This window comes from Rattus norvegicus, chromosome 14 (assembly GCF_036323735.1).
Source record: "Rattus norvegicus strain BN/NHsdMcwi chromosome 14, GRCr8, whole genome shotgun sequence".
Taxonomy (NCBI): Eukaryota; Metazoa; Chordata; class Mammalia; order Rodentia; family Muridae; genus Rattus; species Rattus norvegicus.
This window is the reverse complement of record NC_086032.1, coordinates 3,700,786-3,711,184: the sequence shown is the minus strand read 5'-3', so window position 1 is coordinate 3,711,184 and position 10,399 is coordinate 3,700,786. Positions and strand designations below refer to the sequence as shown.

Genomic DNA, 10,399 nt, shown 5'->3' with positions numbered 1-10,399 from the left:
CAGCACATAGCCACTCTGTGTGTGTGCAGCACATAGCCACACTGTGTGTGTGTGAAGCACATAGCCACACTGTGTGTGTGTGAAGCACATAGCCACACTGTGTGTGTGCAGCACATAGCCACACTGTGTGTGTGTGAAGCACATAGCCACACTGTGTGGGCAGCACATAGCCACACTGTGTGTGTGCAGCACATAGACACTCTCTGTGTGTAGCACATAGTCACACTGTGTGTGTGCAACACATAGCCACATTGTGTGTGTGTAGCACATAGTCACTCTGTGTGTGTGCACTTGTTACTGACTGTTTCATAGTTTTTATAGTTAGTTTTATATTTGAGATTATAATACAATTATATAATTCTCCCTTCCCCTTGGTCTTCTATCAATCCCTCCTAAATACTCCTCCCTCACATTCATGGCTTCTTTTCAAACTAATTGTTATTGTATGCCTTTATGGATATTTATATACAGGTATATTCCTAAATACAATCTGCTCAGCGCGTTTGTTATCATATGAATGTTTCCAGGGCTGGCTATTAGGCCCTGGACAGCCAGTTGGTGTGCTCTCTCCTAGGGAAGACCATTCCTCATGCTCCCAGCTTTCCTCAGTCACCTATGTTCTTCTGTGGGGTTTGGGCCTTCCACACCCACTTTGGCAGGTCCCTTGTTGTTGTCCTTGTTCAGTTCAGGTTTAGGCAGTCATGGTGGTGAAACTTTATGGGTGTAGCTTCTTAACATTACTAGGAGACACAATCCCATGCCAAACTCTCGGACCCCCCAGCTCTTACTATATTAATGCCCCCCACTTCTGCAATTCTCCCCAAGTCTTAGTTACCGGAATTTTCTGTAGATGTATCCATGGAGACTGGCCCTACAAATCTGCATTTTGATTGGCTGTAGTTTTCTGTAGTGGTCTCCATTGGTTGCAAAGAGAAGTTTCCTTGCTGAGGGGTCAGGACCACACTTGCCTGAGGCTATAAGTACAAATGCTTATAGATTGTCAGAGTTTAAGCTGGTTTGACAAGTTATCTTCCAATAGCCATGCCTTCGCTAAGTCTGAGTAGTTAGCTAAGTTTCCAGTACTAGGCACGATCTTCTTCTTACTGAGTCTTAACTCCATTAGGAATCTTTGGTGACTGCCAAGGTGTGTGTGTCACTACTGCACCCTTAGCGTTATCATGCTATGGTGGTCACCGTGGTTCATAGGCATCACAGCTTGGTAGATTGGTTGTCTCCACCCTTTAGAAGCTTCCATTGTGCCTTCTGGCCTCATAGAAGTTAGTGCCCTGGGAGGGGCATTTAGGTTCCAGCTCAGGGACCTCTGAGCCCTGCTTCTGAAGTGCACAGTGCCTTCAGCCATGAAGACTTACCTTCCACCAGTGAGGCAACCGAGAGCAACTGCAGTAGACTGTACGTCTGGGGGGTTTCTTGGGCAGTCCTAGCCAGCCATTCAAGAGAGGGCCTCTCATGTCTAGTATTGGGCTTTTGTTATGTGTTCTTCGACTCTTGGAGGGAGCTCCATCAACCTTAGGTGAGGAAAGTTCGTTAAAACTGAATGTGTTCATTTATGCACAGTTACTTGTATTATAGGGTTTGGGAGTAAAGAGTATGATTCGTGGGTTCCCCAGACATTGTTATTGATATTTTACCCTCCTTCCTCTTTCTGTGTGTAACTCTCTCCCTCCCTAGCAACCCCTCCTGTACTTAATTTCCCTATTGGCTCACACTCTTCTGTATTTACCTCCCTACGAGTCCCCCTTACCCAGTTCCCTCTCAGATCCCTTCTACACTGCCGTTCCCCTCTCTACCTCTCTCCAACACCTCTCTCCTGTCAATGGTTATCCTGTTGTTTCCTTCCCTGGTTTACTCCGGGATATTTACTCACAGTTGAAGATTTTGACCTAGGAGCTCTAGGTTCTCCAGAGAGAGAGAAGGTGAGACATTTGTTTCTCTGAGTCTGGGTTTCCGCACCCAGTTGACCTTTTCTAGTTCCATCTGCTTCTCTGCAAAGTTCATGATTTCATTTTTTTTCTTTTCTTTCTTTTTTTTTCTGTTTTCTTTTTTTTCGGAGCTGGGGACCGAACCCAGAGCCTTGTGCTTGCTAGGCAAGCGCTCTACCACTGAGCTAAATCCCCAACCCCCATGATTTCATTTTTAACGACTGAATAACAATATTCCATATAATCTCTATCTCTCTCTTTTTCTGTCTGTCTGTCTGTCTCTCTCTCTCTCTCTGTGTGTATTTGTGTATATGTATGTGTGTGTGTGTCTGTCTCTCTCTCTCTGTGTGTGTATTTGTGTATATGTGTGTGTGTGTGTCTGGCTGTCTGTCTCTGTGTATGTGTATGTGTGTGTATGTGTGTGTGTCTGTCTCTGTGTATGTGTATGTGTGTGTCTGTCTCTGTGTATGTGTATGTGTGTGTGTCTGTCTGTGTGTATGTGTGTGTCTATCTGTGTATGTGCATGTGTGTCTGTCTGTGTATGTGTGTATGTATGTGTGTGTCTGTCTGTGCATGTGTATATATGTGTGTCTGTGCATGTATGTGTGTGTCTATCTGTATGTGTGTGTGTCTGTCTGTGCATGTGTATATATGTGTGTCTGTGCATGTATGTGTGTGTCTATCTGTATGTGTGTGTGTGTCTATCTGTATGTGTGTGTGTGTGTCTGTCTGTGTGTGTGTGTTCCACATTTATATTACTCATATCTTACTTGAAGGAGATTTGAGATGGTTCCAGTCCCTAGCTATTGTGAATGGAGCCACAGTGAACGCAGCTCAGCGGGTGTCGTGACACAGGATGTCAAGTCCTTTGGGTGTATGCTCAGGAGTGGTATAGGAGTCTTACAATGAAGTTAGTTTAGCTTCTTGTGAACTCTCCACACTGATCTCCATAATGGCTGCACCAATTTGCAGTCTCACCAACAGTGAATGGGGTCCCCTTTCCCACACCCCTCCACCACTTGTTGCCAGTCATTCCCTTGATAATTGCTATCCTGACAGGGGGAAGATGAAATCTCAAAGTGCTTTTGATTTGCATTTCCCTAATTACTGTGGATGATGAACATTTTCAGCCACATTTTTTTCTTCTTTTAGGGAATATTCTCTTTTCAAATGGGCCACTTGTTTGTTTTGATTTGATTTTTGAGTTCTTGGTGTGTTCTGGATATTGATCCTCTGTCAGATGTATAGCTGGCAAAGGCTCTCTCCCATTCTGTGGGCTTTCTTTACACCCAATTGATTCTTCCTTTAGCTGTGTAGAGCTTTTTAGTTTTGTGAAGTCCACTCAATCCTTGGTCTTAATTCTTGGGCAAATGGACTCATGTTCAGACACCTACATCTTCTAGGGAACTCCTGGACATTCCGAGTTTCACATTTAGGTGTTTGATACATTTGGGCAAGGTGATAGATACAGGTTTAATTTTGTTCTTCCACATGTAGACATCCAGTCTTCCTAACACCCTCTGTCGACTATGCTTTCTTTTTCCCGGCTTACATCTGGCATCTTTGTCAAATATTAAATGGGTGACCATTTATGTACTGATATTTGGGTCTTTGATTTTGCTCCATTGTCTGCTTGTCTGTTTCTGTGCCAGTGCCATGCTGTTTTTGTTACTATGGCTCTGTATTGTATCTTAAGATCTGGAATGGTGACCCTTTTAGCACTGTTTCTTTGTTGTTGTTGTTGTTGGTGGTGGTGGTGGTGGTGGTGGTGGTGGTGGTGGTGGTGGTGGTGGAGGTGGTTTTTTGTCTGTTTGTTTGATTGGTTTGGTTTTTTTGTTTTCTTTTGCTCAGGATCGTTTTGGCTAACAGGAATCTTTTGTGGTTCCGTATGAATTTTAGGATAGTTTTTTTCTATTTTTGTGAAGAGCGAGATGGGGGCTTTGATTGGGATTGCATTGAACCTGTAACTAGCTCTTGCTCAAACAGTCATTTTCCTAATGTTAATTCTCCCCGAGCGTGAGAGGTCTTTCCATTTTCTGCTGTTTTTTTTTTTTTCTATCTCTCTTTCAGAGGCTTAAAGCTTTCATTTGTATGGCCCTTCACATCCTTGGTTAAGTTTATTTCTAGATATTTTATTTTCTTTGAGGCTACTGTGAATGGGAATACACCCATGATCTCCTTCTTTGTGTGTTTGTTTTTGGTGGATAGACAAATTATTGATCATTCAAGATGATTCTGTATCATGACACATTGCTTTAATTTATAATTTCTAGACTTTTCCTGGCATGGTTTTTGGGGGAGCGTGGGGAGGGTGTGGTGTATAATGTATAGTGTCATGTCCACAGACAGGGATAATTTAGCTTCTTTTCCCCTGTTTGTACCTCTTTAGTCTCCTCCTGCCACCTTACAAGAAAGCATCTGTTGTCATCCTGAGGAAGTTTAAGAACAGTTTGTGCTCATACACTGTAGAATTTACATCAGCAGCTTGGAATAAAACCTCAGAGAAAGCAGTTGCACATTTTTTATGGAAAACAGTACCATCAACATTCCTGATAGACTACTACGTGCTTTAAACACTAATCTTGATAGTTTAGTTAAAAGAGGAGTTTGGCAACTCTATCCTGTCTGAAACATGTAAAGGATCAGGACCAGAAGGGAAGCTCTGTCAGTAATGCCCCTGCTTCACAATCCTGAGGACCTGAGTTCAATCCCTCAAAGCCACGTTTATTAAATCATGTGTGGTTGTGCACACTTGTAACCCCAGTCCTGGGGAGGTAGATCGTGCAGCCAGCCTAACCTGCATGGTGAGCCCCAGGTCACTAGGAGACTCTGTGTCAAAACAATAACAACAAAAACCAAGGTGGACAGTATCTAAAGAAAGACATGCAAGGTTCATATGTAAGGTTGCTCTCTGGCATCCATGTGTGTATGCACCTGCACATACAAGTGTACCTGCATGTGAAAGAACAGCACATGCTCGAATGCACACACACATGTACTTATACATGCAGTAGTGGGCACATGCAAGCATGCAAACACGTGTGTATTTACACATGCAATGGTAGGGAGGAAGAAGTTGTACAATAGTGAGTTCATTTTCACTTATTTTTCTACTCTGCATACTCATGAGGGCGAAAAACGTGATTTAAAACATGCTATATGCCCAGATACGATCTTTAAAGAGCTCTCTCTCTCTGGAAACATGGAATAAAAAATTATAGGTGAAGAAATCATTTAGTTGGCAATGTTGATTTACAACTTACAGTCTATAGCAGTGCAGATTAAATAAAATGTGCAGACAATACCAGATTAGAGCGCAGACTTGCAAATTAACACCAGCCGCATCTGTAAGGCCTGTGTTCCTCTGTAGCTCAGAGCCAATCCACACAAGAACAAAAATGGCTTCTATTTGATCCTAAGCCTGCACCTGCCTGGCTGAGGTCCTCCTGGTTTAATTTATTGAGAGAAACGCATGACACACATTTCCACAGTAAACACATTAGAACAGAAGCATGCCCTGGTGGAGCCTTCACACATGCAGTAGCCCTGACTGACAGTAGAAAGACGTTGTTGTAGAGGACATTCAAAAGGAAACCAAAGTCTGAACACTGCTTATGTTCAAAACGAGTGTTGGCTGCTACCTTAAGGCAGGCCATATGGGCAAGAGTGCTCAAACAAGAGCTTTCTCGAAGTAATTAATTACGTTTTCTGAAGTTGCTTTTCTCTGCAACTTTAACCGGCCACAGGTCTCCGAAGCTTGCTTAGCTGGCTTTGTTAGATGCTCTGCTCTGGACTTTTGCTTATTTCTATGCGGGAAAGAGAAGTATCCTAAGCTCACCTCCAACCAAGAGCAGCTAGGAAACAGTTTAGCTCCCAATTCGCGCACATCGCATAGCTCAAAGATGTCATCACCAAGGAGAAGACAGGGAAACCAAGACACACAGTCCCCTGGGGGATGGTGGAGCAGTTTCAGGACCAGGGACCAGAAGGGAAAACCACTCACTAGCTCTATGTCTTCACCGAGTTGAGAAAATTGACCCTCGAATTCAAGGATGCTCTAGTGGCTGGCAGTTTCGTGGAAGATTCCAGAAGGAAACTACACGTAGATAAACAGCTCGAGAAATCAGTAAAACAGTCCTCTGAAGTTCTGATAACCACATGGTCGTGCAGGCAGATAGAGAAGCTTCTTATGATGACCAAGGCACCAGATAAGGAGCTGCAGGCTGAAAAACTGCTCAGATGTTCAAACTCCACAAGGCATGATGGGCAATAATGACCACCTATGACATAGGATTATCCTTAGAGGAAATACATCCTCTATGCATGCCAGCAAAGCCTAAGAGAGATAGGCTTTTCTCAGCAAGCAACCCTGTCTGCTCAAACAGAGCCAGGCACTGTAAGAGTCAGGCCATAGCCAAACTGGACTCAGCCGTGTGGCATTTACAATGTCCAGTAATAGATTTACACAGTTCCTAGTACGGTCTAAGAAGCTGGAAAGCCAGAAATACATGGAGAGATAGGGAAGGAAGCACCAACAAGAAGACGGGTGTTTGTAGAAAGTGCAGACCACACTCAGATACTCAAAGGGAAGCACAGACAGAAGGACTGAAGAGGTGGACTTAGAACCAGAGGAGACCTCTAGGCATGAAAATACTAACACTTGATGTAAAACATCATGGCATCAGCACACTATAATAGGTGTCCTCTGAGGACAGATGATGCCGATGAAGTATGTCCGTAAAATTAAGATAAGCCAATGCCTTCCGTGACCTATGAAACAGTAAGCAGATGTTTAACATGCATGGAGTTAAAGAAAACGAGAGAGACAAGTGTCCAAATTTTGTTCCAACTGTGATACAGATTTACAAAACCCCAATATCAGGATGTTGAACACACACGGGGAAACAAAGGAAACTGAAAGGGAAATAATAAATTAATTACGTCAGAAGGAAAGAGATCAGCAATAGTGGGCAGAGAAGAATCCTATAACGTACTTGGGGCTTTACATAACAGCTTAAGCAGAGAGATGAATAAAATTACACAAGGTTTATGACACAGAGGACGTAAAAAATGTGACTAAAGGCACAGGATGAACTTGAGAAAATCGTGAGCGCTTTCACTATCTGTCATGTGATATACAATCACTCAAAGAGAAGACTGACAACTCGAAGGTGCACACTCGGGAGCGAAACCTTAATTAATTAAAATGTACTGACAATGGCTAATAGTTTTGACAGAATGTGGTACGAAAAACGCTCAACCGATCACGGAAAAGGGAAGGGCAGACGAGACCAAAATAAAGCAGCACAGAGGAAGCTCAACCGTGTCAGTCAAAGACAATATGAACACTCTAAGCTCGGAGTCCACCCAAATGAAATAAAAAGGCAACACCCAACTCCACGCCATCTATGAGAAATCAGCCTTAACTGTAAGAGAGCGGAAAAGATGAAAGGTCTTCCTTCCACAAAAGCAAGAGCAGCAGCCACAAGGAAGCTGGGCTGGAAATAGAAGCAGAGTGGACCAGCGAGAAATGTAAGAGACTCTGCATAGTGGAAACAGAGAGTTCACCCACTGTAGACTCCACACGTACGGGTCCGCAGTAACGGAACTGCAAAACTGCAAAATGCACAGAGTAAGTGTCTGCAAGACTATGCAAAAACAGACAATTCCAGCTGAAAACTTTCCATTCTGTTCTTTCGGTAGTAAACCAGTATAGGCTCACATATAGATGGATATCAACGAAAACGTGGAGACTTTCAACAACACTGCCAGCCAGTTGGACCTAAGTAGCACACATGGACCATGAGAACAGAATCTTCTCACACGGTGCCCTTGAGATGGTCTGCAATTGCGATGGGCCGGAAGACGACTCCCAGTGATTTTTCTTTTTGAAACAAGGTATGTAGCTCCTGCTACACAGCTTAGAGATAACTTCCGCTCCCCATCCTCAGCCTCCATAGCGCTGGTATGACAGGTATGCATCGTGATGCACAGTTTATGCGGCGCCCAGAACTGCACCTAGGACGTCCTATATGCTAGGCAAGCACCCTACCTACTGAGCCATATCTACTTCCAGACCCCACATCGATAAATCTAAATTGTTCAGATCATAAAGAGTTTAATTATAACCACAAGAAAGTAAGCAAAAAAAAATCTCAACTAGTAGGATACCTTGGAAATCACGATAAGTCTCTTTTAAGTGCCCCACACATCAGAGAAGGAATTATGATAGAAAAATTAAAATATTTTTACTGGAGATAAGATACAATGTTTCGGCAGTTTTGTGATACAGAAAAGCAATAGGTAGTGGGACTTTTGTAGCTTCAAGTTTTTATCTACCTATTAATGAATCCCCTGAGCTCTCATCTTAAGCTGGAAAAAGAAGCACAAGTACAAGTGGAGAGGAGATCTATAATCTGAACCCTCAGGGAGCCGAGGTGCCAGAAGTCTCAGACCCTAGGAGGTTGGTGCCACTCCCAGCTCTTGCCAGAAGGTCGCTGTGCAGTGGTCAGCTAGTGCAGAGACAAGAGCTGAATATAAACAGCTGGATGCTAAGATGTGAACCAGCCATTTGTATTAACCTCCATCCAAGGCTCAGGGCACTTTACAGAACAGCGGATGTAAAGAAGTAAGAACTGGCCAATGAGGAGGGGAAATGTGACTGCACCTTCCGGACAAGGCGTGGCTGTTGTACCCATCAACCGTTACCTACGTAAGACTGGCTCAAACTGAAGGAACGGCCACCCAGACGCTGCCCCACCTAGGGATCCATCCTATCTGCGGACACCAAACCCGGACACTATTGCTGATGTGAAGAAGTGTTTGCTGACAGGAAGGAACCTGGTATAGCTGTCCCCTGAGAGGCTCTGCCAGCACCTGACTAAAACAGGTGCAGATATTCACAGCCAACCATCGGACTTGAGTCCAGGGACCCCAATGGAAGAGCTCAGGGGAAGGACTGAGGTAGCTGAGGGGGTTTGCAACCCCATAGAAAGAACAAAATCAACTAACCGGACCACCCAGAGCACCCAGAGACTAAACCACCACCCAAAGAACCAAAGAATGTACATGGAGGGAACCATAGCTCCAGCTACATATGTAGCAGAGGATGGCCTTATCTAGCATCGATGGGAAGGGTGGCCCTTGGTCCTGTGGAGGATTGATGCCCTGGTGTCGGGGGAGCTGAGAGTGGGTGGAGCAGCACTCTTATAGAGGGAAGGGGGAGGGGGAGGGGACAGGAGGTTTGTGGAGGGGAAACTGGGAAGGGAGACATTTGAAATGAAAATAAATAAATAAAAAAGACTCAAGATGTCGCTCAAGAGTTCTCTACACAAGGAGCTATTGGCAGTGGACGGCTGCTGATGGAACGATAGCCACTCTCCTTTGGGGACATGGCTGCTGATCGTTTGATCATGACCCTTAGGATAGCCTCAGATCCGTGTGTGCCGGACGGGCGCCACTAGTTGGACTCCGAGGATTGTTAATAACCAAAAAATAAATAAATAAAATAAAAAGAGGATGTGCAGCTGCTGGAGTGGAGAGCTGGGGGAAGAGCTGGGGGGGAGAGCTGGGGGGGGAGCTGAGGGGGAGGGGTGAATGGATATGATCGATATACACTGTACAAATGCATGAAACTTACAAATAATGAAAAGTATTTTTAAAGAAATAGAGACCGGAGCGGTTTAGAGCTAGCACAAGCTGTAACACAAGATTGACAGGAGAGGCAGAGAAGTGGGGGGATCAAAATAATAGATGAACTCGGTGAGGCAGAAAATAAATTATAGAAAATCGATAAAACCAAAAGCTTTTTCTTTGAAAATAATCAAGAAAATTGATGAACATCTAGTCACTATCTATAAGAAACTTACAATGAAAGTTTTTAATTATCCTGATCCTAATTATCCTGATCTCGGTGGATCCATAGGCCAAGAGGAACACGTACTGGAAAGAGGTGCGACTTCTATCCACAGACAACTTTAAAAGCTGCACAGAAAATCCCAGATAATCCAAAAGTAATAAGGTAAACAGTTGGCTGCCAAGGCAGAATCAGCAGAGTCATGAGAACTCAACCTGCAAAAATAAAAATTATTTCTAACATTTAATAAAATTCTTAATTCTGTATTTGAGCACCAGTTAGGATAGGAAGCTCTTAAAATATTATTTTAATGGCGTCAAGAGTTAAAAATGCGCAAGAAAAATAGAACAAAACCCCCAGTCAACTACTGGCAGCTGTTGGAATTGTTAAATAATTACATTGTATATGTGAATTGAAAGAGTCAATATTTTTCAGATCAATTTTCCCCAAACTTAAGCACGCACATTTATGTTGCAAGTTTTAAAGAAATTGAAAAGAAACTACATCGGCAAAAGTTTTGTGAAAACGGAAACAAAATGAAACAAAGGGCCTGGGTTCAGAGCTCACTGCAGCCCACCTGTGGGAGCAGAGCACTGATTCAGTG

The 10,399-nt window shown here is 43.6% G+C and overlaps 1 long non-coding RNA gene across 3 annotated transcripts in view; it reads left to right on the top strand.

Annotated features, from left to right (window-relative positions):
* The first annotated feature begins 727 nt into the window (after positions 1-727).
* Positions 728-10,399, top strand: part of LOC108352694 (uncharacterized) — a 34,077-nt gene continuing 24,405 nt past the window's right edge. For 2 of the 3 annotated variants that reach the window (XR_001841050.3, XR_005493106.2), the window contains exons 1-3: positions 728-1,531; positions 4,330-8,829; positions 9,865-9,960. This is a non-coding gene — a long non-coding RNA (uncharacterized LOC108352694). The remainder of the gene's footprint in view (positions 1,532-4,329; positions 8,830-9,864; positions 9,961-10,399) is intronic. The other variant, XR_010057422.1, reaches the window with a different exon arrangement.